At 39.9% G+C, this 12,198-nt stretch overlaps 1 protein-coding gene and 1 pseudogene across 9 annotated transcripts in view; one reads left to right on the plus strand and one right to left on the minus strand.

Annotated features, from left to right (window-relative positions):
• The window catches only part of RCBTB1 (RCC1 and BTB domain containing protein 1), a 90,821-nt gene that overhangs the window by 34,924 nt on the left and 43,699 nt on the right, over positions 1–12,198 (minus strand). The window lies entirely within an intron of this gene.
• On the plus strand, positions 736–3,775 carry LOC113920442 (annotated as a pseudogene).

Genomic DNA, 12,198 nt, shown 5'->3' on the forward strand with positions numbered 1-12,198 from the left:
GCGTCTGCCTTCAGCTCAGGTCATGATCTCAGGCTCCTGGGATCAAGCCCCACATCAGGCTCCCTGCTCAGCACGGAGTCTGCTTCTCCCTCTCCCTCTGTGCTCTCTTTCCTCCTCTCTCTCTCTCTCTCTAATAAATCAAATCTTAAAAAAAAACAAAAAAACAAAAAACTGTTGCAGACACTATGTTAAGCAGCTTCACATACGTTATTTCATCTAATTTTCACGATACACTTGTAAGGAAGAAAGGTCAAAATCCATTCTTAGCAGATGAGGAGTGGGGCTCAGAGGCAAAATGACTTCCCAAGGTCACAGAGCAATGAGTGGCATAGTCAGGACTCAACCCCCAGCCCTCTGATTCTTCTCACATCAGAGAACATCAGCCCTGTCCCTTCAGTGGTTAAACTGCTCCAACATTATTTCCTTCTGACTTTGTCTAATAATGTACACCAGCATTTGTTTTTAAAATGCTTCAAATACAAAAAGAACCTCCCCCCTAAAAATGTGTTCCCTAATATGCCTCTATCTAGATTTGCCTGGTTAAACCTTGTGAATGTCACTCATTCCTTCCTTCCTCCGAAAGCCACCAGGCGGCGGGTGCTGGAGACCAAATGCACCTTTGTCCTCAAGGAGCTCACTAGAGTGTATGAGCACAGGGTGCCTCCTTGGGCTACAGACTGCTAAAGCACAAAGTATGTCTTCAATAGACTATGTTCAAGATGAGTAGCTGACGACATGAACAAGGTATCCTCAGAATTCAGACAAGGTTCCCCAAGAGGTTTTGTGGAGGTATTAAAACTCAGGATGTGCTATGTGCTGTAAGGAATAGAAGTCCTGAACATGGGCATGTGGCGTATCTTTTCCTAAGGCAGTATAATGTAAATGCAAATACCACCAACATTTTCTAATTAACTCAAAATTACCACCATCATCATTACAATCAGATTACTGCGGTGAGATGTTTAATTTCTCCAGTTTCCTGGGGGCAGCGACACCTTTGCTAGCTAATGTTGAGAAAATCATACTAAGTATCATTCTATCAGCTTCATATGTTTGACCCTCTACCACATAATTATAGAGTATACTACTAATCTAAAAGGCTAAAGCAGGTGGAATCACTAGCTTTAATCTGTTACGAAATCTATACCAGACTTAAGAACCACTGTGGCTAACAATGAGTCAGAAAAATAAGGATCTATCACAAGAAGACAGTAGATGTCTTATGCAATGACATCTACTCATCTACTAAATTTGCCTAAACGTGAAGTAGAAGTATTCACAGATTTGTTCTAATTGTATGGATTACACTTACAGGTATATAAACATAGTTCAACATCATTTCATTTAAATTATCATGCTTCAAATAGTAATATTCTATCAGGAGGCACTACTAATAGGAAAGAATCTTCAAATGGCCTGCTCAACCTAGGCCATCCTGGATAGGCACATACTTTGTAAGTCTTCAGCAGTGATTTTAAGGAAGGTAACCCAATGCTTTTCCTTCCATAGTACTACGCATCCCTCAAATGAAGTATCCCAAGGGAGATGCTAACAGAAAGTTAAACTATGAGCTTATTCCCACAAACAAAACAAAACAACCTGCAAAAAACCAAGTGCACCTGTAAGGCTTAGCTATGTTAGAAAACAGTATGTGCTACGTGATTACAATGTTTTAAAATAGAATACATACAGATAAAAGGGTACACATACACCAAATGTACTTCTCTGGAGAGATTCAGAAGTGGTACTTTCTTTCTTTGTACTGTTCAAATATATTCCACATTTCTGTAACAAACACTTTGTGACCAAAAGATAAACAAATATTTTAAATGAAAATAAAAGCTTAGTTATTTGAATTATGTATACCCCTAACTGCTAAAGTTTAAAGAGGTAGTCTTGCCTTAAATGTACAACCTAGGATGGCAGTGTTTCAAGCAAATCTGTAAAATGAGTTATTAATATAAAATTAAAGGTAGGAAGTGGGAATGTAAAATGTTACAGCCAATGTAGAAAACATTATGTCAGCTCCTCAAAAAATTAAAGACAGAATTACCATAAGATCTAGCAATTCTACTTCTAGTATACACACCAAAGAATTGAAAGCAGGGACTTGGACAGTCATACACCAATGATCAGAACAACATTATTCACAATAGCCAAAGGGTAGAAAACCCAAATATCTACCAACAGATGCATGGATAAACAAATGTGGTATCTACATTCAATGGAATATTATTCGACCTTAAAAAAGAAATGACTGATAAATGATACAATGGGGTTGAACCTTGAGAACATTAGGCTAAGTGAAACAAGCCAGACACAAAAGAACACAATTGCATGACTCCACTTACATGAGGTACCGAGCCTAGTACCTTATAGAGGCAAAAAGGAGAATGACAATTGCCAGGGACTGGGGGGAGATGAGAATGGGGAGTTGTTTAATGGGTACAGAGTGTCGGTTTGGGATGATGAGAAAGTTCTATGGAGACAGGGAGTTCTAACAACCGCCTAATAATGTGAATGTTCTTAAAGTCAGTAAACTATATACTTACAAATGGTTAAAATAATTTTTATGTTATGTATATTTTGTCACAATTTTTATTTTTTTAAAGATGTTATTTATTTATTTGAGAGAGAGAGAATGAGAGAGAGAGAGAGCACGAGAGGGAAGAGAGTCAGAGGGAGAAGCCGACTCCCTGCTGAGCCGGGAGCGCGATGTGGGACTCGATCTCGGGACGCCAGGATCATGACCTGAGCCCAAGGCAGTTGCTTAACCAACTGAGCCACCCAGGCGCCCTTTATCACAATTTTTAAAAATCAAATTATGGGGGCGCCTGGGTCACTCAGCGGGTTAAGCGACCAACTCTTGGTTTTGGCTCAGGTCATGAACTCAGGGTGGCTCTGCGCTCAGTGGGGAGTCCACTTGAGATTCTCTTCCTCTCCCTCCGCCCCTCCCTCACACACGTGTCTCCACTCTCTCTCTCAAATAAACCAATCTTTAAAAAAAAAAAAAAAAATTGACTCCGCCAGGCTTCCTTCTGCAACAGGCGTGGGTCACGCTCTCGCTTGCTCTCTTTCTGCCTCCATCTTGGTTCCGCGTTCCCCTCACAAAATGCCTGGTGGAAGCCACAGAAACCGTCCCTGCTACAGAGCAGGAGTTGCCACAGCCCCAGGCTGAGACAGGGTCTGGAACAGAATCTGACAGTGATGAATCAGTACCAGAGCTTGAGGAACAGGATTCCACACAGGCAACCACACAACAGGCCCAGCTGGCAGCAGCTGCTGAAATCGATGAAGAACCAGTCAGTAAAGCACAACAGAGCCGGAGTAAAAAGAAGGCACAGAAGGCTATGTCCAAACTGGGTCTTCGACAGGTTACAGGGGTTACAAGAGTCACTATCCGGAAATCTAAGAATATCCTCTTTGTCATCACAAAACCAGATGTCTACAAGAGCCCAGCTTCAGATACCTACATAGTTTTTGGGGAAGCCAAGATCGAGGATTTATCTCAGCAAGCACAACTAGCAGCTGCTGAGAAATTCAAAGTTCAAGGTGAAGCTGTCTCAAAATTCAAGAAAACACACAGACTCCAACTGTACAAGAGGAGAGTGAAGAAGAAGAGGTTGATGAAACCCGTGTAGAGGTTAAGGACATAGAATTGGTCATGTCACAAGCAAATGTGTCAAGAGCAAAGGCAGTCCGAGCCCTGAAGAACAACAGTAATGATACTGTAAATGCTATTATGGAATTAACAATGTAACCATCTGAAAACGAGGACTTTTTTTGGTGTTTCAAAAGAATAACTGCAGCTTGGTTTGAAATTTGTACTGTTTCTATCATTAATAAATTTATGGCTTCTTGTTGGAAAAAAAAATTATGATCCCATGGGTTTACATCAAACCTGCATTAATAAATTCAAAGATATATATTTTTAAATATAAAAGTGTTTCAGCCCTAAAAAAATATTTTTGAAAAAGTACAATCATAATTCATTAATTCTGTCTTGGGAAGGCAAGTTCAGATTAAAGAAATCCCGAATGGAACATTTCTAAAAGACATATAGCCTTCTTAGAACTTTCCAGCATATACAGCAATTCAAACTAAACCAACTATTTGTTATGATGACCAGTCCTTCTAGGGCTTGATTGATAATGATAAAAATGAGTTGTAATTAGCATGTCCATTATATTAAATAATCACCTCTGAAGTACTTCAGTAAGATAATCTTTTTTCTTTCTGCAACATTTTTTTCTGCCTATTATTTAGGAAGTACTTTCTCATAAAAAGCCTTGATATGTTCAGCCTCAGTTGTCACTCACTGTGCATTAAGAGGTGAATCAATGACTTCTTGTTTGTTTGTTTGTTTGTTTGCCATATGGAAAGAAAGCAGAGAACAGAAATGAGAAATGAAAGCAGAGGACGAAAAAGAGTTTTAACAGCTTCAGAGGATAATATGCCAACTCACTTGGATCTCCATATTTTCCCTGGCACTTGAAAATATATCCCATATTCCCACAGACTTTTTCTGTGTCCACTGGTACTACAGATCAAAATCCCATTCCCTGGATGGCTTTTCCTAGTGACAAGCATGGTCCCTCAGAAAGCTCATGGCATGGAGAAGAAAAGGTTATTTTATTTTACACTCTGAAAGCAAATTTAGTCAAGAGGACAAACACAGACCTTCCGATTTTAGAAATCTACATTTAGAATTAGAAGACTAAAGGAGTAATGTAGCAACCAATCTTTTGATCCCTCTAAGAGTACATTTATTTTCCCTTCCCCTAGGAACCAAGTAACTCTTAAAGGAAGGTTTGCTTTACTGATCTAGCAAAAAATATATTTGAATACACTTACAAAATTTTAAAAAAACAACAGGAAATGGAGAAACTAGTCCAGGAAAACTCTGTTTTTGATAAAATAATGCTCTCAATAACAGTAGAAATTAGAATTATGACTTACAAGCATGGGTCTTCCACACAGATCTCAACCTTCGTTCCAACCAGCACGTATTTGGCAAAAAAGGAGATGGACGCAACCAGTGGGAAAGTACACCTCAGAACCTGTCTTCTGCTGCCTAAAAGCTTGCTGAGGGAAAGAGGTCAGAATAGTGTGAAGAGCCCCGCAGAACTGGTTAGTACCAAGATTCTGGCTCTTCTTACACTGTCAATCTTAGGACATGATGTGAGCTTGTATTGTTTCTTATCATGGAGGCTGATATTCTTACAGTAAACCTAAGGACTCTGAATGCTGAATCAATCCATTTAAAAGTGACCTGTATGCGCTTTAGCATACACGATATAGCCTGGTATATAGGCTATTTGAAACAGCTATGTCAAATATGAAAACACATTTCTTTTAATTGCAAAGAAATTTATTTAAATTAAAGCACTTACATGTAAGTACACTGGAAATTTCTAAGAGGTTTTTCCATTTTCATAAACTGGATGGATAATTATTTGTTATCAGCTGAAGTTGCTAAGCTGCCTTACAATAGGAATTTATTTATAGTTAATGAGCTATTGATAAAGTCTAAGATGCCTTACCAAAAAAGCACTACTGTATGATAATGTGAACAAAATAATAGCATATATTAATTCTTCTTCTGACAATGACCCCACATACCAAGAATGCAGGGGGAAATCATAAAGAGCAATACATTCATGGTCCCTGGTTCTGAGAAGATTATGGTCTAATAGAAAGATCTTAGGAACTAGAAACCTACAACACAAGTATAAGTAGAATAACTACACACACAATGGGATACCACATACAAATACATGGTCCACGTGATATGTATCAATGTATAAACAGAAAAAAATTACTTGCACAATAGTTAAAACTATGTGAAAATGATATATTCTAGAAAACTGCTACATGAAATCCCAGAAATCAAATTCTTAGTATTCTAGCAGATGATAACATGAAAGCATGTCCTCCATGAAGATCACCCAGTTTCCTGCAGGAATGAGTGTTTTTCATAGCTTTCTTCCTTTTTCACCAATGGAAGTTCCTGTTTGAGCACAAAAGATTTGTGTGTAGCCATCTTTCTCTATTTTGGGGGACTGTATTTCAATTCTAGTACAACTCTCAAACAGACGAGTTCTAGGGTTTTAGGTAAGCTTTGGGGGTGCAACTTCACAGCCTGTCATGTCCTACATCTGTGCTACAGCAAAATAAATTCAAAAAGCCGCTCAGGTTACAGAAGAGCCAAATGTTACGCTCATCGATTTCTTCCATACTTACTCTAATGAGCTGTTTGAGACTAAACAGATGCTACACCTCTGACTTAAACACCAAATGTATTTCCCAGGTCCAGACAGGCCTCTAAGATAGACTCAGTCTCAAAGTTTATAAATCAAAATATACTTTATTTTGTAAAAACGATTTAATTCATTTATTTGAGAGAAAAAGAGCGCGCGCGTGCGTGCAAGCGCACACAAGCCAGGGCGGAGGGGCAGTGGGAGAAAGAGGAGCCATCTCCCCGCTGGGCAGGATCCCAGGACCCTGAGCTACCCAGGGACCCCTAAATATAAAATACACTTTAAAACTACTGCACTGGTTCCATGATATAAGTACTGCAAAGAAGCAAAGTTTCAGAGATTTACCGAGATACTGATATTTTACTGCCCCAGCTGCTAGAATTTGTCATCCACTTCTCTTTTCTGCAAGCTTACCTTACTAGAAGAACGAAGGGGAATGTCCTGAATACTTGACAAATTCCACAAGACAAAGGAGCTCCGAGAAAGTGTGGCATTCTCCAAAAGAGTTTATGCCATCCTTCATAAAGATGCAGATGAACAGGTGACAAGGTAATCCTCCTACCTTCGTTTAAAAACAAACTGAGTTGTAGAATTTCCTAACATATTGACTACCCTCGGCCTCCTCAGTTTTGTTCAAATTTGTTACTCACTGGAGAGGACATCTGTCACTTCCCAACTGCCAGTAAGTTACTTTACTTGAAACACAATTTGCAGTTATGGCCTCTGGAAGCAATTCTTTATCCCCATCATCCAAAGGGCCACTCTCATTTCATTGCACAGAAGCTTTAGGCAATTCTAGGACATAGGGAAACTGACAGCTCATTGTAAGTGAAGAAATAATTCAACTGAAGCCATGTGCTCTGGTTAGAAAAGCAAACAACCCAAGTGGCAATAGTATTAGCAGGAAAAAAAAAAAAGATATCCAGAGTTGTGAAGCTGACTGTAATCTCACTGAAGTATTGCCTTTATGAGATCCTTCTATTTTTAAAAGGAAACCAGAAAAGAAACTTTCATGACTTGAAATAATTTCTATAGTTTTGTTCTTCATTGCACCAAACAGACAAAGCTTTGTAAAACAGATCACATAAAAATAGGTCATAAGGCTAAAGAAATGGATAGAGCACAGTAATCCTTGATTTTCTTTTTCTAATGTGTTCAAGGCTGGAATAGAGGGCTTCAAGCTCAAATCCATTTATGCTATCATGAACCTTTCCTATGTGACAAGCTCTAATGTGATTTCACCTACTAGTCTCTAAAAGTATTAAAAGTATCAACCGGGGCACCTGGGTGGCTCAGTAGGTTAAGCGTCTGCCTTCGGCTCAGGTCATGATCCCAGGGCCCTGGGATGGAGCCCCACACTGGGCTCCCTGCAAGTGGGGAGCCTGCTTCTCCCTCTCCCTCTGCCCCTCACCCCACTCATGCTCTCTCTCTCACTCTCTCAAATAAATAAAATCTTTAAAAAATATAAATAAATAAAAGTATCAACCATACCCTGCGATAGCCTAAAGTCAAATGAAAATTCCAGGCATAACCATACTGTATTCACTAGATAAACGTTTACTGGATGTCCTTTAGGTAAAAAGGACACAAAGCCAACACCGCAACCCCCTCTCCTGCCCCTAGCAGTACTTACATGGTGTCAGAGGGGCCTAGGCACATACACAGATGTTCCCCAGAGTGGCCACGGCTCTGATGGGGAGGTGTGAATGCCATGGGAAGACCAGAATCGGGGAGGGTCAACTCCCTGAGAAGACAGGCAGGGAACAGTGACTATGCACACGCCAGGTGCAAGAACTGAAAGAAATTTAGCCGGGTTGCAGCAGAAACCTTAGCCTTTATCCTAAGAGAAACATTTAATCACTGAAAGACCTTAAGCGGGGAAGTGGTGTGATCAGATGTAGGTCTGTAAAGATTACTTTGGCTGAACGTAGAGAGCAGATGGTGATGAAGAAAAAGAACTCAGAGGGAGCCTAAGGTGGCTGCGGTAAGGCAGGAAAGAAAAGAGCCTGTACCAAGGAAATGGAAATGGAGAACCCCGGACAGGAGACAGACCCAAGAGGATTCTGTAACTGACTGGGAGGAAAGGAGCTGAATAAGGGAAAGAGGGAGCTAAGGGTTATATCCAGCTATTCAGCTGAAGTAACTGAGTGAACGGAGTGCCACTCACTAGGTCAGAGAACACAGCCTATTTCAGGGGAGGATGAGGAATTCTACCCTGGACATTTTACGTTTAGCTACCTATGGGATATCAAAGTGGGTATGTCCAATGGGTAATTTATAAATCTGAAGATCAAGAAAGATCTGGATTGGATATTTGGAAATTTGGCATGAGATCACCCAGGGAAAAGTGTATGGAGCAAGGAGAGAACAGGATCTTGGAAAGAACTCGAAGTCCAACCTCAGAGAGACAAGGAATACCAATGCAGAAGAGTCTGGTCTGTGAAGGAACAGGCAGAGTAGGAAGAAAACCAGGAGAAAACAGTGTCATAGAAGCCTAGGGACATGAGTATCACACAAAGAAAGTAGTGTCAGGGTCTAATGCTGCTGAGACCAAACTAGGTAAGGACAAAGAAAGAGCCACTGGATTTAACAAGAATCACTGGTGACTTCCACAAGACTTCTGTTGAAGTTGTGGGTGGACAGGCCAAACTGCATCAGGTTGAGGAGCATGTGAAAGGTGAAGAGGAGGAAACAATGAGTATAAACAACACACGTTCACGACGCGACGTCTGTGAAGGAAAAGAGAAACAGCTAGGTTGAAGGACATATTTTGGGTGATCTCTTTGTTTTAAACATGTTAGAGACTTAAAAAAAATACTTTTAATGATTTTATTTTCAAGTAATTTCTACACCCAACGTGGGGCTCGAACTCACAACCCAATGTGACCAAGAGTCACACGCTCTTCCGACTGAGCCAGCCAGGTGCCCCCCAGAGACTGAAAAATGTTTAAATGTTAACGGGAAGGAGCCCGTAGCAAGAAAGAGAAGGACTGGACATAACCACTAAATAAGGTTTCTGAGAAAGTAACAGAAGTGGAATCTGAAGCAGAGGTACAAGGTAAGCTGTAGAAAGGGGGAGAGTCCTCTGTGAAAACACAAGAGAAGGAAAGGACAGATATGGATAGAAGCGAGTTTCAAGGTTGGGGCACCAGAAGTTGGAAGCTATTTCTTTCTCTTCTCTTTCCCTACCGCTCCCTCTACATTTTCCACTTCCACCAGCAATTTATGAGGGTTCCAACCTCCCCATATCCTCACCAACACTTATTACTGTCTTTTTCATCATTGCCATCCTAGTGGGTATGAAGTAGTATCTCACTGTGGGTTTGATTTGCATTTGGGGGCCATTCTCTTTTGAGGTCACCTTTTTGTCCCTGTGAGGAAAAAGGACTGACCAGAGGAACCTATACAGGTGCTAAGACAGAGCCCAGGGGAATTTGGAAACCTTAAGTCTGTAGAAGTACCCAACTGATCTGTGAGTTTTTCTTCTCCAGTGAAGTGGTATGTTTCCCTCAAACTGATCTGACCCGACTTGGAATGGGAAGTTGCTCGTTTAAACATAATGAGACAAGTGCTCCTGAACAATAGATCATCTGCTTGCTGAAAGTCCTGTAATAGACACATTTGAAATGACAGTTTGCATAAGATTCACTCTTTTTTTTAAAAAAGATTTTATTTATTATTGACAGAGAGAGACAGTGCGAGCAGGAACACAAGCAGGGGGAGTGGGAGAGGGAGAAGCAGGCCTCCCGCTCAGCAGGGAGCCCGATGTGGGGCTCGATCCCAGGACCGCGGGATCATGACCTGAGCTGAAGGCAGACGCTTAACGACTGAGCCACCCAGGCGCCCAAGATTCACTCTTCTTGACCCTTGAGAACAAAGCACCTCTCAAACGTGTTCACTGCAGCAGATCTTACATCTGTACTTTATTTACAACTACAATCATGGTACTAAATTCATCAAATGGCAAACTGCAAGAAAACACCACATATCCATTCACCTCAATAATGGGTAATTCCTTTAAAACATGTTCAATGATTTTTGAAGTAACCAGTTACCTCGTAAGAGTACAAGATACTGTCACAGCATTCAGTTAAATTAATTCAGTAAGTACATCCTTATGTAATATGAAGATTTAATAATTTAGAGATTTATCACTAAGGCACACTACCACATATCCTGATCTCAGTTTTGTGCTCAGGGATCACATCTTGGGACTGACATATATGTGAACCAGATTTACACCAAGGATTATATGTTAGAAGGTGCTATGTTGTTATTTCAATCATCTTTTGCTAAGTAACATACCATCCCAAAACTCAGTGGCTTAACAAGAGCTGTTTGTTATTTCTTTCAATTCTGTGAAGTACTCATGAGGTCATGGGCACTGGGAGCTTAAGTAAGGCTGACACAGGCCTCACATTGCGCAGTCACTGCAGGTGGTCTCTCCTTCTCCTAGATTCAAACGGAGCAGATAGAGAGAGACTCCATCTCTTAATGGGAGGTAGTGCAGTCAACACAGGGATGGGAAGAATTGCTGGCAGTAATCTCGGAAACACTTCACCACAGCCGTCAACTATATTACTAGATGTTTCCACTATACTAGTTGAGCTCATGACTGAAGCACTAGAACCCGACAGACTTGGTCCATCTCCAAAACTAAAACTCTTTCTTAAGCATTGAAAAGAACATCTCAGCAAACATACTCTTTTGCCCCTGTGGAATGCTAGTCTCAGGAAAGCCATGGAATCTTCTTTTCTGGGGTTGTGGGAAGTATAGATATTATCTTTAGGGAATAGCCTAAGTAGAGTCTTTCCCAACTGAAATTCATTACCTCAAGTCCTTTCACACTTTACAATTTCTTAGGTATGCATGAGTATGATCTCATTTATTAAAATCTAATACTAAAAAAAATAGAGGTATCCCCAGCTATTTCAACTCTTGCTATTCAAACTCCATCTAAACTCAAAATTATATAGATCTGGCTAAGTTCCTCAATACTCAAACCTTTGCTATTGACTCTCCTAGATCCAGGTATGAACTAGATTTGTATATCACAGCATCTCTTATTACCTGAAATCTCACTCTCTGAACACAGCAACCCAGTAAATTTGTATAGTAAAAAGGATGTATGCCCCAAAATATTAACTGCTGTTATCTTCAGATGGTATAATTACAGGTGATATACATTCTTTTTTACGCTTCTGTAGTTTCTAAATTTATTGCCTTGCAAAATTTAAAAAAAAAAAAGTCTATATTGTGGACTTAATGTACTTGGAAATTTTAAAAAATTAAGTCCATGTTGTGGCTCAAGTACATAATTGATTTAGATAATCACTTGATTAATCACTTGATTAACTGACCTCCTCTATGAAGTCTATTCTGGTTAAACTCAAACATTCATCATATGCCTCCTGTGCATTCCTCAACATGTACACAATATGTAACATTTTTAGATTTTTTTTAAACCACAGAATATCTTAAAAATGTGTCCTAATGCCCTGGCTGGACTCTAGAATCCTTGAGCGTCCTCCCCACCTTGTTTACGATGCATGAATTACTGTTTAATGTAGTACACACAGAAAAAATAGAATAAAAGTCTTTGATTTCCTTTCAGTTTCATCTTCCCCACAGTGACTTTCAAATAAAGGAGGACACTGTCTCAGACTTCCCAGCTTGAGCTACTGATTATTAAGATGAAGCCAAAGCTCTTGCTAGGACATGGACGCACTCTTCGTTTTTAAAAACTTTAAAGAATTTTTTAAAGCTACAAACTAGATAGGTTTTAAGGCTATTTGCTTTCTGAAGTTCCCAAAATTTGGTCATTTGGATCACACCCATAAAAATCACTGTAGAAGAAATCTCTTTAATGATTAATATCCTTCCTCTTCTTCTAGAGGGAAGAAAAAATAGGATCTGTCCAGAAGCACTTAATAGACTG

The sequence above is a fragment of the Zalophus californianus genome, chromosome 3 (genome assembly GCF_009762305.2).
Source record: "Zalophus californianus isolate mZalCal1 chromosome 3, mZalCal1.pri.v2, whole genome shotgun sequence".
In the NCBI taxonomy this organism is placed as follows: domain Eukaryota; kingdom Metazoa; phylum Chordata; class Mammalia; order Carnivora; family Otariidae; genus Zalophus; species Zalophus californianus.